This window comes from Zalophus californianus, chromosome 8, assembly GCF_009762305.2.
Source record: "Zalophus californianus isolate mZalCal1 chromosome 8, mZalCal1.pri.v2, whole genome shotgun sequence".
Lineage (NCBI taxonomy): Eukaryota > Metazoa > Chordata > Mammalia > Carnivora > Otariidae > Zalophus > Zalophus californianus.
The window spans coordinates 135,526,097-135,543,095 of NC_045602.1; the positions used below are offsets into that span (position 1 = coordinate 135,526,097).

The 16,999-nt window shown below is 48.9% G+C and overlaps 2 long non-coding RNA genes across 2 annotated transcripts; one reads left to right on the top strand and one right to left on the bottom strand.

Moving 5' to 3' along the window:
* The first annotated feature begins 9,901 nt into the window (after positions 1–9,901).
* Positions 9,902–13,001, top strand: LOC113938706. Its single transcript, XR_003524947.1, has 3 exons — positions 9,902–10,171; positions 12,033–12,110; positions 12,834–13,001. It is a non-coding gene; the product is annotated as an uncharacterized LOC113938706 (long non-coding RNA).
* LOC113938705 lies at positions 11,969–15,319 on the bottom strand. The gene is made up of 3 exons (XR_003524946.1): positions 15,253–15,319; positions 14,510–14,638; positions 11,969–12,104 (listed from the first exon to the last, which is right to left on the bottom strand). It is a non-coding gene; the product is annotated as an uncharacterized LOC113938705 (long non-coding RNA).
* Positions 15,320–16,999: the final 1,680 nt, after the last annotated feature.

Sequence of the window (16,999 nt, forward strand, 5' to 3'; positions counted from 1 at the left end):
GCTTCTGGAATCAACTGATTTATGTGAAGTGCTTAAAACAGCGACTGGTGCATGGCAAGTAATGCAGTGGCTGTTAGACAATTAATTATTTACTTAAATATTCACCTAAGTGGCCCAAGCTCTCATTTTGCCTATAATGAGAATAAAGGGCATTGAAGGTCGTTTCAGTGGCCTTCAAAAGAACATCTGCTTATATGTTGCTTATGAGAGACACACCTAAAATCAAATCACACCATCCCCCAGACAAAATATAAAGAGGTACGCACAAGAGCTATGCAAAGAGACACACACAGAGATGTATATTGTGTGTGTGTGTGTGTGTGTGTGTGTACATATCGCAAACCCAAAGAAACAACTTCGAAAAAGGACTCTGGGAAAGATTAAGCGATAGAATTCAAGGCATAAAGTGTGACAAAAAGTTTATTTTGTATTTATATATATAAAAGCCAGCAACCACAATGATGATACAGTAGTCAAGAACCTTCATGCATTAAATAACATAGTGCTAAAATCTAGGAAGAAAACAGATTCGAGGCATCATTAAGCTTAGATATTTCTTCCTGCAGAAAACCTCCCAGGATGCCTCCTGGCATCTATGGGACACTCTACCTGCCTCATCACAAAATGTGTGTCAGTATTTGTAACGACCTGTTTAACTGTCCATCCCCCACGCCCACTGGTATTTTAGCCCAGTTGGTGACTGCTAGGGCGGGGGGCTCAATGTCCGTCTTGCTCATTTTCTTCAATGCCCAGTGTAACGCTCACCAGTCCATCAATAAATATTTGTGAAATGTATGACACATAGATACATATTCAATTCTGTATAAGAGAACACACAATTTTTTTCAAATGTTTGTGGCTGTTTATAAAGATCCACCATACACATGTGGCCAAAGGAAAACTTTAATAAATATCAAAATGGGGAAACTATACAGATGACATTCTCTGACCTTATAACGAAAGGATAAATCAAAATTTAAAAAACAAATAAAAAATTCTAACCTACCAGAAACTAAAAATCACTTTGTAAAATTGCTTCAGTCAAAGAAGAAATCGAAACTGAAATTAGATTTTTTTTTACAAAATATGATAGAAACAGCAATCCACATAAAAATGTATGGGATGTGGCCAAGTCTGCACTCTGAGAAAAGAAATGAGAGATTGAAATGTTTTCATATTTGAACAAGAAATAACTAAACTTAGTGAAGAAAGCAGTCAAAGCAAAGAGCTAAAAAAAAAAAAGAACAAAATGAACCCAAGGAGAGCCAGAGGGAATTAATAAAGATAAAATAAAAATTTAAAAATTAGAAAACAGAGAAAAACACAGAATTTACAAGCATATCCCAGAACATGAAGTAAACCCATATATTGAAAGTTCAACATATAAACAGGTAGATATGGTCTCTTCACAACTGCTTTTTTTTTAATTATAAAATATCTAGGAGTAAACTAAGAAATAACTGCAAAATCTACAGGAAAAATCCCACAACATCTTATTAAAAAACATTCTAGAAGACCCCAATACACAGAGAAGCAGTGTGTTTGGATGGGGAGACTCAATATTTGTAAACCTACCAGTATTTCCTGAATCAATAAGTGAATTTAATCTAATTCCAATCACAAGGGGGTTTCGGGGTCAGAGAGGGTTTAGAAAGTGGGTATTCCATTTTCCTAGGAAAACAAAGGCAAGAGAAAAACAAAGCCAGCTTTGGAAAATAAAATGAAGGAAGCTGGATAAACAAACGGTGGTGGGGGGGCCTCGACGGCTGTGGCATAGAGCAACCATGAAAGAAGGAGTGGACATGGTCCTGGGCGCCCTGCACTCTGTCCCTCCCGCATTCTCCCAGCCGGCCTGGCCACACCAGCACGCAGCCAGCCGGCCGCCCCACAAAAATGCTCTGACCCCCCCACAGTCCTTCTACCAGATGAGGCCAGCATCCTTTCTCTGCCCCACCCCACTTGAAATTATGCTGAAGATTTAGGGCGCCTGGGTGGCTCAGTTGGTTAAGCAACTGCCTTCGGCTCAGGTCATGATCCCGGAGTCCTGGGATCGAGTCCCACATCGGGCTCCCGGCTCGGCGGGGAGCCTGCTTCTCCCTCTGACCTTCTCCCCTCTCATACTGTGTTTCTCTCTCTCTCTCAAATAAATAAATAAAATCTTTAAAAAAAAAAAAAAAGAAAAGAAATTATGCTGAAGATTTAAAATGCGGTGCCGGTGTCTGAGTCCTAATTCAAGGTGTGATGCTGTCACTCTTGCTACGGGGCAAAGGAGAAAAAAGAAAACCATGAAAGTTGGGGGCAGACCCAAAGCAAGAGAAGGGAGTGTGACCCTTGCAAAATCAACTGACTTTAGGGCACATCAATCCTTGCCGGTGTGTGCCCGGAGCTCGGGCACGCCCCCCAGCCAGGAAAGAGGGAGAACATCAGCTAGACCAGTGGGGACCAGGGTCTGTCGCTGCTGGACTGAAGCCATCTGTATCAGGGGAAGAAGCAAAGACATTGAAGATGCCCAGATCGCTACACGTTTTGCAAATGGAGACCAAAATAATTGAGCAACATGGTTCCTGCCAAGGAGAACAGGTTGGAAGAACTAGAGCTTTCACAATCAAGAATGGAAACCATCGAATGACTAGAAATTACTGAAAACATGAAATGCCAAGGAGGTTTTTTTAATCTATACTTGGTAGACACATTCAAAGGTCTGAAATATGAATTCCCAGATGCTTGGAGTGAAAAGAATGTTCTAGGGTCGAGTCCCCAGAGAAAAGAACTATTTCTTCCCTGTCAGTCCCTACAAAAGTCCAGGTTCTAAGCCCTCATTGACCAGAACTTGGTCACAAGCACACCCCTGAGCCAATCACGGTGGGCAGGGGGAGAGACCCGGCCGATGGGTTGAGACCAGGGTCTCCTGCTATCCCTGAAGATGGGTGGTGCCAACTCCACGTGGACCAGCGGGGCTCTGAGGAGAATCCGGGTGCGTTTGGGGGCAGGCAAACAAGATAGGTGTGAATCATAGGAGAAAAATGCCCACCAGAGTTTACTTCCCCCAGAAGAGAAATGCAAGGCGAAGCCTCAGGTCTTGGGACAGGTCATCTTTCACGAGATTCACTTAGAAGCAAAAATTCAGAGACATTCGGGTAGGGCTGCCCTAATGATCCACCCAGTCACAGAGTGGTCCTTCCGTGAAGGCGGCCCCTCGTGCCCACGGCCCTCACCCCATGGGCAGCCCACATGGACAGTGACAAGAGCCCACTTGGACCCAGAGTGGAAGAGCCCATTTGCCATCTGCATCTTCCATGACCACGGCAGATGCCCTTCCCGCCAGGGACAGCAGGAAGGTTCTCAGATGCACCCAAAGGTACTAAGGAAGCCCCGAGCAGCCCCGGCTACTGCCCAGACAATGAAGGCGTTGTTCAGACCATGTAGAGGACTGTTCCTGAGCATAAGACGGAGGCACGTTCCTCTGAAGCATGGCACCCAGCGGGCTAGTGGTGGGGTACATCGGGAGAAGGACGGAGCGAGCTCTCGCCCCAGAAGCTGGCAGAGGACGCCTCAACCTGCGGCCAAAACTGCAAGGTGTTCCATCTGAATCTGCTTAATTTATGAATTTTCACCAACTGACATTCAGATGAATAGGATTTTATTGGAACCGATCGAATGTTCAAGGGAGCCGAGTATGCACACAGTGTCATTTGGAAGCCAACCTGCCAGGCAGGCAGCAAATAACAAGAGGCAGGTGCTGATCCGCGCGCCAGGCAGTGCCTGCATAGCTCTCCTAGGGCACGTGGCTTGGCCTTTATTGGGGTCAAATCCGTCTCCCTGACAGCCCGTGGCTCCTGCAAGAAAATGGACCCTGTCTTCTTCCCCTTGGAATTACTCTATGCCCAACACAGAGCGTAGGGGCCAGTGGGTGCTTGACAAGTGTTGGTGGACCGAAGGAACAGAGGAAGTGAAGGAAGAGGGAGGAAGGAGGGAGGTGAGGAGCCCGGGGTGGAGGGGGGAGGGAGGGAGGGAAGGAGAGGGGAGAAGGGCAGGAGGGAGGAGGGCACATGCAGGCGTCTGCTCTCTTCGACCAGAAATGTGGTCTGTGTGCACAACCCGCCCAGATCACCTGGCCCTTCTGCGGTTGAACGGGACCCATTCTTCCTTAGTTTCCTGAGGATAACCTTCCATGGCACTGGCTTTTTCCTAGAATGAGTGTCTTAGCGGCAGGACGGTGGAGCGTCCACACCGAGGCTCCTGAGCCACAGTCCGGCCCCCACCTGCAGCCCTTGCACACCGTCCCCCACCCCAGGGCACCCTAGGAGGACGGTGGCCCCTGTTGTTGTCATCGCGGTCATTGTCACTGTCCTCACTGTCCAGGTGCCTCTGCCCCCATCCCTCTGAAACAGCCGCAGCCACAGGCAAGGAACTCCAGCCTCAGGTCTTCATAGAAACAGAAGCGTTTTTTACTGGTGCCCACTCCTCCATCTCTTTCCAGCCCCTCCTCCCCTTCCAGGGATTTTCACCTTCTCTTCCTGCCAGAGGGAACCTTCCGGAGAGCATCAGAGCACTGGGGCCAGGTGACTTCACAGGAAAAGAGACTATCATCTTGGCATCTTCATTCTTTCTGGAGGCGGTCTGTAGCTAGTGCCCTTTGAATCCGAGGCCAGCGGTGGGGCTGCTGGGGGTCCGGGTTTCCAGGGCAGCCCTTCCCTCCCCTTCCCTCCCTACCTCATCCTACCCTGGAAGAAAGACACGTCGCATCTGCAGAGAAAGTTCCAGCTCTTCCGCGGGGTCACAGCTGTGTCTACCCTAGAGGTTGCTGCTGGCCAGAGCCCCTTCTAGGGGCTCTTTAGAGTGGGGGTACGGGGGGTGCTCCCAGAGAAATCACTGCATTTCCAGTTGTTATCATTTCAAAACGGCCTCAGAAAAGACACGCTGTCCTGGGGAAACAGGCTCGGGGAGTATTCATTTCGGTAAACCCACTCAGCGCTCCTTCCTTTACAGAGCCCTGGGGCTGCCGCAGCCGCACGGCTGTGGAACCGGATGGATTTTGGCCAAAGACTGGTTCCAGCACAGCCCTGCCAGCGCCCAGTGGCCTTTCCAATTGCTCTTTCTCTCTGGGTCTCCATGTCTTCCTTCATGGCGGCAGAAACTGGGCCATCAGCCCTGGGATAAATTAATAAGTAGCGTTTATACTGAATCTTATATTTTAAAATGTTTTTAAATTTTTAAAATAAAAAATTTTATTGCATGTCCCTGGCTCGAGCCTTTAAGCCGGATACTGCTTTTATCCTTGCCTTACAGCTGTGGAAACTGAGGCTCAGAGCTGATTCATGGAAGATCCGGGTAACCGTGGAGAAAGCACTGAGCTGACACTGAACGGACACCCAGTCCTTGAGGAACAGACACAGCATTTAATTCCATAAGCTCATTGTAAAAATAACAAGTAAGCTAAAATTAGCCTCTCAAACCAATGCTGCATTTTAGTGCAATAGCCACCCAGATTACCTTTCTTACCAAAACGGAATCCTATTACAAATACTTGTTTCTAGCTGGCTTATTTTCCATGGTGATCACTGGTCGCAGGGCGTTTCCTTGTGAGGTTACTAGACACATACCCAGCCAAGCCCCTGTTCTTGGTCGTTTCCTGCTTTTCCACTGCGCCATGTCTGTGGCCAGTCCTCAGCCCTCCGCAAGGTGCTGGGCGGCCCTCCCCTACAGGGGGCCTTGTCCCAGTCATTGATTCGGAGACCCTTTGCAATGACATCGAAAATCAGTTAGCATGGCCATGTGTCTGACCCCGTTCACTTCTTGTCACATCCCCGAATGTACAGGAGGAATGAAGGGAAGGACCCAGTGAAGGGTGGACCCGTGAAGGCAGCCCCTTGCACCCACAGCCCCGTGAACGCTCCTACCATGCACGGCCCATCTCGAGCAACCAATGCGATGTCCCTGGGCGCACGCAGAGTTGGGGAGAGCTGAGCACATGGGCGCCCCTCTCTGGTAAGAGGTAGAAGCACCATCAGTTGGGATGACTCAGTCAAGTCCTCCACACTGGCTTCCAGAAGTCCCCAGCCGCACAAGCTCCAGGTGCCCTCAGTGATCCTTGGCTTGATGACACCTGGCTTCCTTCCCTTTCCTGTCTACTTACACCCGTATGGAGGTTCCCGGGTTCGTGTTCCAAATGAACTGTGTCTATGAGAGCCTATGTCTGGTGGGGAATCAACCGGAGGACTCCCCCCGCAACACCACCAACACAAACTCCAGAGCAGTGGACAATTTTGAACCTGAAATCACAGTGGGAAGGCAGGAGTTCAAGGCAGGATGGGAATTATTACCCACAAATGTTCCGTCAAGAAAAACTCAAGCTGGCTCCCGCAAGGAGGTGCCCATGAAATTTGGGGTTGGCTGCAGGCTGAGCAAAGAAAGGGATGCCTAGGGGCGCCTGGGTGGCTCAGTCAGTTAAGCGTCTGCCTTCAGCTCAGGTCCTGATCCCGGGGTCCTGGGATCGAGCCCCGCATCGGGCTCCCTGCTCCGCACAGAGCCTGCTTCTCCCTCCTCCTCTATCTGCTCCCCCTGCTTGTGCTCTCTCTCTGTCAAATAAATAAATAAATAAAATCTTAAAAAAAGAGAGAGAGAGAGAGAAAGAAAGGGATGCCTCCTCTCTTCAGCATCCCTGCTGAAGCAGAGAGCAGGAGCATCTCCCACAGTCTGGAACCCAGGGAGGAAAAGGTATTTCTCGGCACTGTCCCTGCCCTGCCCCTGCCCCAGTTCCAAACTCTCTCGCCTCCCACCTGGACCAGAACAGCAGCCCCCACATGGGTCAGCTGCGTGCCACACGCCGCCCCCTCATTTTCCACCCTGAGCCAGGGTGTCCCCTGCTAAGACATATGACCATGCCGACTTCTTTTTTCCCCCTGCTGAAAACCCTTCAACGAGCTCAGCTTCCACACCGTGGCTTCTGGAACCTTCTGTGATCTGGCGCTGCCTCCCTCTCCAAACCAGGCCCCAGGCCAGACTGTTATCCCTGACCCTTTGCCTCTCCTTGTGCCACCCCCAGTGCCTGGAATTCCTCCCTTCCCCTCTTTGCTCAAATCCTTCTCGTCTTTTCAAATACAGCAAGAAGAGTCTCCTCTTCCAAGAAGCCCTCCCTAACTTCTGGCTACGCTAGACAATATTCCTATTGTTTGCTTCTCAGGAGTCCCTGCCCACAGTGCTATTGCCTCACTCAATCCACTGGGTGGTAGTTATGTGTTCGTCCCTCAGTTTCCTCTAGGAGACTTGACTTCCTGGAGGGCGAGCTCTTTGTTTTAATCCTCTCTACACCTCCTAGCTTAGCATCCAGTTTGGGAAATGGTGGGTACTTGGTAAGAACTGTATGTCCATTCATTCATTCATTCATTCATTCATTGCTTCTGGCTGCAGCGATATCTCCATTCTTTCCACAACTTGTAGTTGAGTAATGAGGTAGCACAGTCTGGGGACACCAAAATTATTGTGTGTCTGTTTTGCTAAATAAGATAGTGGTGCTTCTGGGTCTTATGGAGTGAGGTCCCCAACCTCAAGGAGTCTACTGGGAGATAGGATGTACATATCTAGGTGTTGGATCAAGACACCTCGAGCTTTAACCTGCACACAAAACCTCAGGATTCCCGTTAAAGTGCTTCTTGTTCAGCCGGCCTGGAGTCGGCCCAGCCTCCTGCATCCCTCACCAGCTCCCAGGAGACGCCCATCCGCCAGCCCAAAGCACACTGCAGAGCCAGGAGCCAGGCACTTACACAACAACGTGTGGCAGCCCGTAGCCAAGGGTGGGGTTCATGGCGCATGCCCTGCCACCCCCACCCCAAACCTGGTATTTTGCTTGAATTCTCACTTTTGTGTCCTAAGTGTATTTACAAGTGACTTTTAAATAACTGTCTTATCCTAAGTGTACTTACAAGTAACTTTTAAATAACTGTCTTAAAGGAAAAACAGGCATCACTTCCCACAAATAAAAACTACCCATGCACATAAATACAGTGGAATTCTGTAACTGTGATGCCCCTCTGGCTACGGAGCCCCACCTGAAGTTTCTGCGCCTGCGTCCCACTCTCTCTTTGCTGGAAGGCAAGGGAAGTAGGAAAAGCAGATTTGCACCCCACTGAGACTTTCCCCTTGAAGCGGTGAGAGCCATTTAAAAGAACAGAAAAGGGATGGTTTCTCCCTTTGTGGTTCCCTGCCGTGTGCAGCCACACCTGTGCGCCCAGGCAACAACAGGTGTGCGCTTCAGGAGCCCCTGCATTTGACACGTCCAAAGGCCACTCTGTCCGGCCCAGGCACGCTCCAAGCTCTGGAGGGCCTCGGCCAGTTTCAGAACAAAGCCGGAGTGTGCAAGGGGGGTTGACCAAGGGCGGGAGGGAGGCAAGACTAGACGTTATTTGGCTCCAGAATTTCCGTGCGTGGTCATCACCTATAGCAAAATCCCTCCAGTCGTTCAATCCTCGGACGGGCTGATCGCACTTATGACATTACCCAGCGCGACATCAACAGCTGCCCAACTCAGGTCCAAGGATCTCCCCACCCCACCCCCGCCCCATTATAATTGCTTTAGAGAAAGCCTGCCCACAGGCTGCAAGATGGAAGTAACAAACGTGGAAATAAATGACGTTTCGCAAGCAGCAGAGATCTAGCTGTGACTCTGTGTGGGGAGCCCCCAGCATTGCCTAAATTACGGTGACACTTACCCAGAGGTTTTTGCGACACCAGACTTGCACCATCGTCCCAGGCTGCAAGGTGGGGAGCTGGGACAAGGGTGAACAGAGGACTCGGAGTCACAGAGGGAGGGGCCAGGACCAATCCAGTCATTCAGAACCAGCAACGAGAATGGACTGAGCTGGTGCTCCTGCCCTCAAGAGGTGTGGCCAAACCCAGGGGGCACCTGCTGCTGGTCTGGAAAAGGCTGGGATCACAGACTCAGCCTGAGAATAATGCAAATGAAGCAGTCCCTCCCACCCTGGAAACCTTGTAGTGATGGGAAGGACATCTTCTGGTTTTGCTCGCTCTATACCTTTTTCCCTCTGGTGCAAGATTCCTGGCCGCCTTGGGCTGAGATGGGGACTCGCCCGCCCCGTCTGTGATGGGTAAATTTATGTGTCAGTGTGGCTGGGCCATGGGTTGCCCAGGCATTTGGTCAAGCATGATTTTGGGTGCGTCTGGGACGATGTTTCTGGGTAAGACTAACATTTGAATCCATAGACAAAGTACATAGACTGCCCTTCCCAATGTGGGTGTGTCTCAGCCAATCTATTCAGAGCTCAAATAGAATAAAAAGGCAGAGGAAGGTTGAGTTGGCTCTCTGCCTGACTGAGTGGGGACTTAGCTCTTCCCCTGCCCTCAGGGTTTCTGGTTCTCAGGCCTTCAGACTCAGGCTGGAATCAACACCGGGGGTCCTCCTGCTCTTGGGCCAGCGAAGAACCTTGCCAGCTCTGCTGGGTCTCTAGCTTCACCTTGCAAATAGCAGATCATGGGACTTCTCAGCCTCCATAATAGCATCAGCCGATTCCTTATAATAAATTTTATATATATATATATATATATATATATTCCTTATTGGTTTTCTCAGGGGAGCCCTAATACATTAGGACAATAGTCTGCTTGCGAGAAGACCTGCCCTGGGATGCCATCATAACCCTAGGCCTCCCACTTTGGTGCCAGAAACAAGATGGACACTCTCAGACATTTGTCAAGTAAATAAATATTTCAAGAAAGCCACTTTGACCCCATGCATGAGACCCCCATCACTACATAGCCCACCACCCACATTTGGCAAATTAACATGTCACAAAGCCTCTTTTACTGTCATTGTCCCTTAATTTTCTAAGGGTCAGTGGGAGTCAGAAAGAGTTGCAGCGAATTCCTGCACCATCAGAAGGGCTGGGTGAATATCCTCTGAAGATAAACTGGGACAGCATTTTCTTCAAGTTTCTCCAATATTTTTACCCCAGTCTGTCTCTTTTCCTTTTGCTTTTGATTCGGAGAGGAACACGAGCCCACCAGGAGACAGAGAACACAATCCAAACCCCAGGTGCTGATTTCAAAGCAAGCATCAAACCCTTCAGCCTCCTTTTTGGCTGGTAAATAGAAACTCCTGACACTGCAAGACAAGCTGTGGAGACAGTGGAGGCCCTGTTGCTAAGAAAAATGACAGGTGAGGACTCTGCTTTGAGCCCCCGGAACCCGGAGGCCCCCAGGGCGGGCTACCTGTCTGGTGTTACGACGCTGGTAGAGCAGGCTGCTGGCTTGAGCAACTCCAAATCACCAGGAAACCGGGTTCTGCCCACCTGGCTGCCTTTTCCCTGACCTCTTTCTCCCCATGAAGGTAAAATAGAGCCTGAAAACTGAGATTGGGTGGGTTGTGGGGGGATGGAGTTTACAACTGCCCCGATAAGATGAGTGTTTCATGAGAAGAAATCCACACTGAGATTTCTTCTTCCAAGATTGACTGGGTCAAAGTCTGCAAGTGAACACCACCTCTGACCAACCCAGCTGGCTCAGTGGCCAGCCAGGGATGTCACGGTCAGTGAGCTAGACAGGAGAGAAAAGAGATTGGTGACACCTCGGGGGACTGAACCGCCCAGTCCCCATCCCAGAGGACCCTGCACACAGCTCCAGACGATGCTGCCTCGTGGAGAACACAGCCTGGCACCAGACCTCTTGGTTTTTCAGTAGTTGAGATAACTGTATTAATTCAGATCACCCAAGGATAAGACCTAGTCACGTTTTTTTTTGCTTTTTTTTTTTTTAATGTCCAGGTGCTTGGCCCAGGGAGCCTCAGACAGATTCTGCCCTCAGGCCAGATGTTAAGCAGAGAGTTTGATCCATGAGATTTGGGGAACAGACATTTGCCAGCAGGGTGGCTCATATGGTTGCATGTCAGCTTCTCTCGGGTTCTCATTAATTCCAGGGTGGTGAAGCAGTGTTCTCTCTGTTACTGAAAAATGTGTTTGAACAAACATGAGAGTGACCTGCTCATCCTGGGTTCTCCAGGACTGTCCCAGTTTTAAAATTGAAAGTCCCTGTGTGCCAGAGTCCTTCTTGGGCCCAGGAAAACAGTTGGTCGCCCTAACAAAGAGGCACGTGGTGAGCCAGTGGGTGGCTGCTCGGGAGCTCATTAGCTTGAAGAGGAAAAGACCCTTTGGGAAACCATGGCGATTAGCAATGGGGACCGTGCCATGGATGAGGTCACATTTGGATGACGTGAAGCCACTGAGATCGAGGGGCTGTTTGCCCAGCATTTGGTCCACTTAGACCAACAAGCTAGGGAACCCCTACTTTTTTTGGCCAGCAGCACCTGGCACGTGAGTGACTGCCCTACCCAAGTTAGACCCACTGAATTTCCTGCCCCAAAGAATTCGGCTTTGGTACTCAGGAGCCTAAGTGGTCTCTATTGGCAGATAAGTTCAAGCAGGAGCCTTGGGGTGGTCAGATGCTCAGAGGAGAGGAGAAAGCTGGTATTAGGGGCTGAGTGATACCCTCCTATTCATATGTTGAAATGCTAACCCCAGCACCTCAGAATGTAACTGTATTGGGAGACAGGTGAGTCTTTTATATAGGTGAATAAGTGAAAATGAGGTCACCAGGGTGGGCCCTAATCCAAAATGGCTGATGTCCTTATAAGAAGAGACTAGGGCAGGGGCGCCCGGGGGGCTCAGTCGTTCAGCGTCTGCCTTCGGCTCAGGTCGTGATCCCAGAGTCCTGGGATCGAGCCCCCGCGTCGGGCTCCCTGCTCCGCGGGAAGCCTGCTTCTCCCTCTCCCGCTCCCCCTGCTTGTGCTCCCTCTCTCGCTGTGTCTCTCTCTGCCAAATAAATAAATAAAATCTTAAAAAAGAGAGAGAGAGAGAGAGACTAGGACACAGACACGCACAGAGGGAAGACCGCGTGGGGACACGGAGAAGACAGCCACCTACCAGCCAAGGAGAGAAGCCTCAGAAGGAACCAACCCTACTGATACCTTGATCTTGGTCTTCCGGCCTCCAGAACTGGGATACCATTAATTTCTCTTGTTCCAGCCTCCCAGTCTGTGATCCTTCATTATGACAGCCTGAGCTGACTATTACAACCGGCCAGTGGGGAAGAGGAGCCTAAAGGTAAAGCAGAAATGGGAGTCATGTGTTCCAGAGAGAAGAATGTTTCCAGGTCCTGGCTCTGAGCCTTCATGGGGTCTGACTCTACTTCCTGGTCTTCAGACCTCAGCAATAACAAACCCCCTCTTTTTCTTAAGCTAGTCAAGTGGGTTTCTGTTACTTACAACCAAAAAAGCCTTAGCCCTATAATTTGGTCTTGTGATTCCAACCGTTCCCAGGAGACCTTATTCTTGGGAAAGTCCTTAGCCCATGAAGAAAGGGAAATTTAATGCAAAATGTTTTTGTGGTAGACAGGATAATCACCTCCCAAAGATGTCCACATCTTAATCCACGAAATGTGTGCATTTGCCACCTGCTGTGGCAAAAGGGACTTTGAGATGTGATTAAGAGTTTTGAGATGGGAAGATTGTTCTGAATTATTTTGATTATCTAGGTATGCCCAGTGTGATCACAAAGGTCTTATAAGAGAAAGAGGGAAGCAGGAGAGGCAGAGATGGAAAGATTAGAAGATGCTACGCTGGGGCGCCTGGGTGGCTCAGTTGGTTAAGCGACTGCCTTCGGCTCAGGTCATGATCCCGGAGTCCTGGGATCGAGTCCCGCATCGGGGTCCCTGCTCAGCAGGGAGTCTGCTTCTCCCTCTGACCTTCTTCCCTCTCGTGCTCTCTCTCTACCATTCTCTCTCTCTCAATAAATACAAAAAAAAAAAAAATCTTTAAAAAAAAAAAGAAGATGCTACGCTGTCGGCTTTAAAAGACGAAGGAAGGGGCCCCAAGCCAAAGGGTGCAGGCAGTCTCCAGCAGCTGCAAAAGGCAAGAAAGCATACTCCCCACCACCCAGAGCCCCCAGAAGGAGTGCAGCCCTGCTAACACCTTGATTTTGACCTCCAGAGCTGGAATAAATTTATGCTGTTTTAAGCCACTAAGTTTGTCTTCATTTGTTCGAACACAAATATAACTTTGCATAGTGGGTTGTTCATAAGCCCAGACCCTAAACTTATTTCAATTCTTGTTTTCCTTTTCCCCTAAACTATTCATACTAAAGATGGGTCAGTTAAAAAAAAAAAAAAAAAAGCACCCAAGTTTTGAATTCTGGCTGAATTCAAAAGAAAAAGCACTTAACGAATAGAACCAAAATCTCACAGCCAGGTGAATCTTCAAAAGCGAATTCCCTAGCCTTTCTCTTGCTGGGCCCTTGCCCTCAAATGGTTCATTTTTGGAGCACAGCAGTAGGGATGTGGAAGAAGAGCAGCAGCTCGGCCTTGACCTCCCACCTAGGTCATGGGCCATCCGGGGCACCCCCTCCTACAGTGACAGGGCACTTTGAAGGGGCTTCAACCCAAATGTGAGTAAAAATGTAGAGAACCTGCAGTCAGCTTTCTCAGGTGCCGATGCTTTGGCTTGGTTCTCAGCCCCGTCTCCCAACAGGTCCCCCGCCCCCACCTGAAGTGACATCGCGGGCTCGAAGAGTGGGCTGCAGGGACAGAGAATGTTTTGCCCACGTCTGTGCTATGGGTGCAGTCACAAACCCCTCAGACTGGAAAAAGCAGACAGCTGCGCCCGGCAGGCTCCCATGTGCTGGCTCCATCTGCTAAATCATTGCAACGGAGCCTTGGCAGTCTGCAGAAAAACACATTTGTTTTCTTCATAAAGAGGAAGAGTCAACTTTCCTGGCGTCCTCATAAGTTTTTGCAATTACTTTAACGTGCAAAGTGCCTTGTACAAATGCAGGAACAGGCCAAGGGTCCAGGATGCAGGTTTTCATTAAGTTATAGTCTATGTTAAATTAGCCGCACACTAGCCCCGGTGGCTTAAGCACCGATTCACGGTAATAAGACACATTATGCCAAAGCTCACAACAATGTTCCAACGCTCAGCGATTTGCCTCCCGTGCTAACACAGGTCTAGGGGTAACATCCTACATGGTGGGCTCTGGGCTGGCCGCTCAGAGAACGCAGACGGTCTTGGGGACAGTGGGTCACATACAGTGCTAGAGTCACCAGGAAAAAGGAGAATGAGTCCGCGAAAGCTGAAAAGCAAGGGTGTCCCAGCTTCTGAATCCAGAGAGATGCCTTTCTTCCCATCCTTTTAATGTATGATAGAGAATCTGTCCCAGATGGCAGATTTCACATACTCATCGTACCCCAGCCCACCCCACCACTCCCCCAGAGCGGAGCTGACAGGAGCCATTGAGACGGAATGTCCACTCCGTCACTTAGTGTGTGACTCGGCTTCCAGTTTCTCATCTGTTAAATGGGCGCATCCATTATAGGTCCTCCTGAGGGCTGTGGAGGGAAGCGAGGAAGATCTCTACACAAAGGACTTAGCACGACTTGTTTCAATTCTGCTCATAAATACCCATTATTATCACCATTATCACCTCTCTGTAAGTATGACATCAGATACCTTCCAAGCTCGTGTCACCCTTCCAAACGCAGCCGCGGCCTTCATTCTTAACCAGTACCGTTGTCTGTGGGACTCAGAGCAAACCAGAGCTGGTGGGCCAGACCCTCCTGGCCACCTGGTTTTGTGCACCTGTTGAACGAAATAACAGCTTTTACATTTGTTAATGGACAGATAAAGATCAAAAGAAGAATAGTATTTTGCGATGTGTGGGAATTAAGTGAAATTCAAATTTCAATATTTACAAATAGTTTTACTGAGACCCAGCCACGCCCATTTACTTATGTATAGTCTCCACTGTGAGCAGAAGAGCAGAGCTGAGTAAATGGCCACAGAGGACATGTGACCTGTAAATCGGGAAATTTTGCTATATGTCCCTTACAGGAAGTTTGCGGACACTCGCCTGAGGGAATAAAACCTTTATCTTTGGAGTCTTGCTCAGTTTCACAGTTGATGTGGGAAAACCCCAAAACCTGACCTATTAGAATGGATGTGGGAAGCAACTAGAAAGATAGCCATTTTTAGGCGTGCAGTTACATCTCAACCAATGACAACACTGAGAGGGTCTTGTGGCTCAGATTCTCGGGAAGGACCCTGGCATGGTAGCTGTGTTTGAAACCCAACTTTGTACCCAGCAGACTGTGTGACTTCGGACTGGTGACCAAACCTCACTGAGCTCTCTGCTGGAAATTGAGGTATCCGTCCCTTTGGCACAAGGTCATCAGGACAAGTGAAATAAATGGCACCTGCTCTGCAAAGGATCAGATGCTCTGCTGCTGAACGAAACTTGTTGGCGCCCTCCTTCCAAAGTTTGTCTTTGTGGTCTGTCAAAAAAGAACATGTACCAAATGAGCACATTTTTTCTAAGCCATGAAAACTGCAACGGGCTCCAATTTTGACTCCTCCATGTAAGGAGCCTGGGAGTCATCACTCCCACCCCTACAACAATAACAACAAATAAATAAAAAGCTGAACAAACTGAAAAATCGATGACTTTTCTTGGACCCACCAGAGAACTGGGCTTCTGAGATAAACTGCCGCTCTGAACTCTGGACAGATTGGTGGATCCTGAGCCACAGCTGAACTGTGCTTACCTGAAGCAAAAAGTGCCGGAGCCGTAAGCAGTAGGAAGAGTTAAGTGCTAACTCTCCTGAGTTGCTAAAGGCTGAGTATAAACTGGTGAGAGTGAAGAACCCTGGGGCAGTGGGGAGGGTTGCTGCAGGCTCGGGGACGGGACCACAATTGTATGAGCTTTTTTTTTTTTTTTTTTTTTACCAGGAACTCCACCAGGTTCTTACTGTGAAAATCCCAAAAAGATCCTCTCCTGGCTCTGGCAGGGGAAGGAAAGAGTAATCCCCATTAAATACACTCTAGAGCCTTCTCCATGAGGAAAACCTACTCTCCAGGGAAAGGACTTTGTCAGAGTCTTTTCCCAGCAGGGGAGGGCACTCCTCACACTTCAACCCCCTCCAGCCTCCCTGTCTCACCCGAGGATGGGTGTGTTGGGGAGACACACTTGTGAGGGGTCACACGCCAGACACACAGGCCCACGGGAAGACAGATTTACCTGAAAATTATAGAACACGTCCGTCCCCCACTCCTTAGCACCACACCAACGGGGCTCCAGTAAGTATAACAGCAGGGATTACAACTGAAGGCTCTAGGACACAGGATCTCCAGGGGAGGAGAAGTTAGGGAAGTTCAAAGTCAGGAAGGAATTAAAAAACAAAGAGTCCAGAAGAATGTGAAGCCTCTGGCACCTACAACTACAGCAAACATGAAACATAGTGAACTCTGAGCCAGATTTTTTTTTTCCCAAGATTTTATTTATTTATTTATTTGAGAGAGAGAGAGAGAGAGAGCACAAGCAGGGGGAATGGCACAGGGAAAAGGAGAAGCAGGCTTCCCGCTGAGCAGGGAGCCCAACTCAGGGGCTCCATCCCAGGACCCTGAGATCATGACCTGAGCTGAAGGCAGGTGCTTAACCAACTGAGCCACCCAGGCACCCCTGAGCTAGATTAAAATAAATCCTCACACTAAAGGCCCATTTGCCTCAATATCCATTACTTGATACATTTCTGGTTTGTGACACAGAATTACAAGGCACACCAAAAGAAAAAGAAAAAAAAACAGCCTGAAGAGATAAAGCAGGCATCAGAATCAGACTCAGGTATGACACAGTTGTTGAAACCATCAGACAGGGAAATCTGAATAACTATGATTCATATATTAAGAACCCTGACGGAAAAAATAGACAATTATGCAATACAAATGGATAATACATTTATTATGCTAGAGAAACAGAAATTCTAAGAAATAATCAAAAAGAAATGCTTAAGATCAAAACCATTCTAACTGAAATGAAGAATGTCTCTCATGTGCTCAGCAGACTGGACACGGCTGAGGAAGGAGTTAGTGATCTTGAAATACATCAGTAGAAACTTCCCAAACTGAAACACAAAGAGAGAAAAGGATACACATGGAACAGAGCAC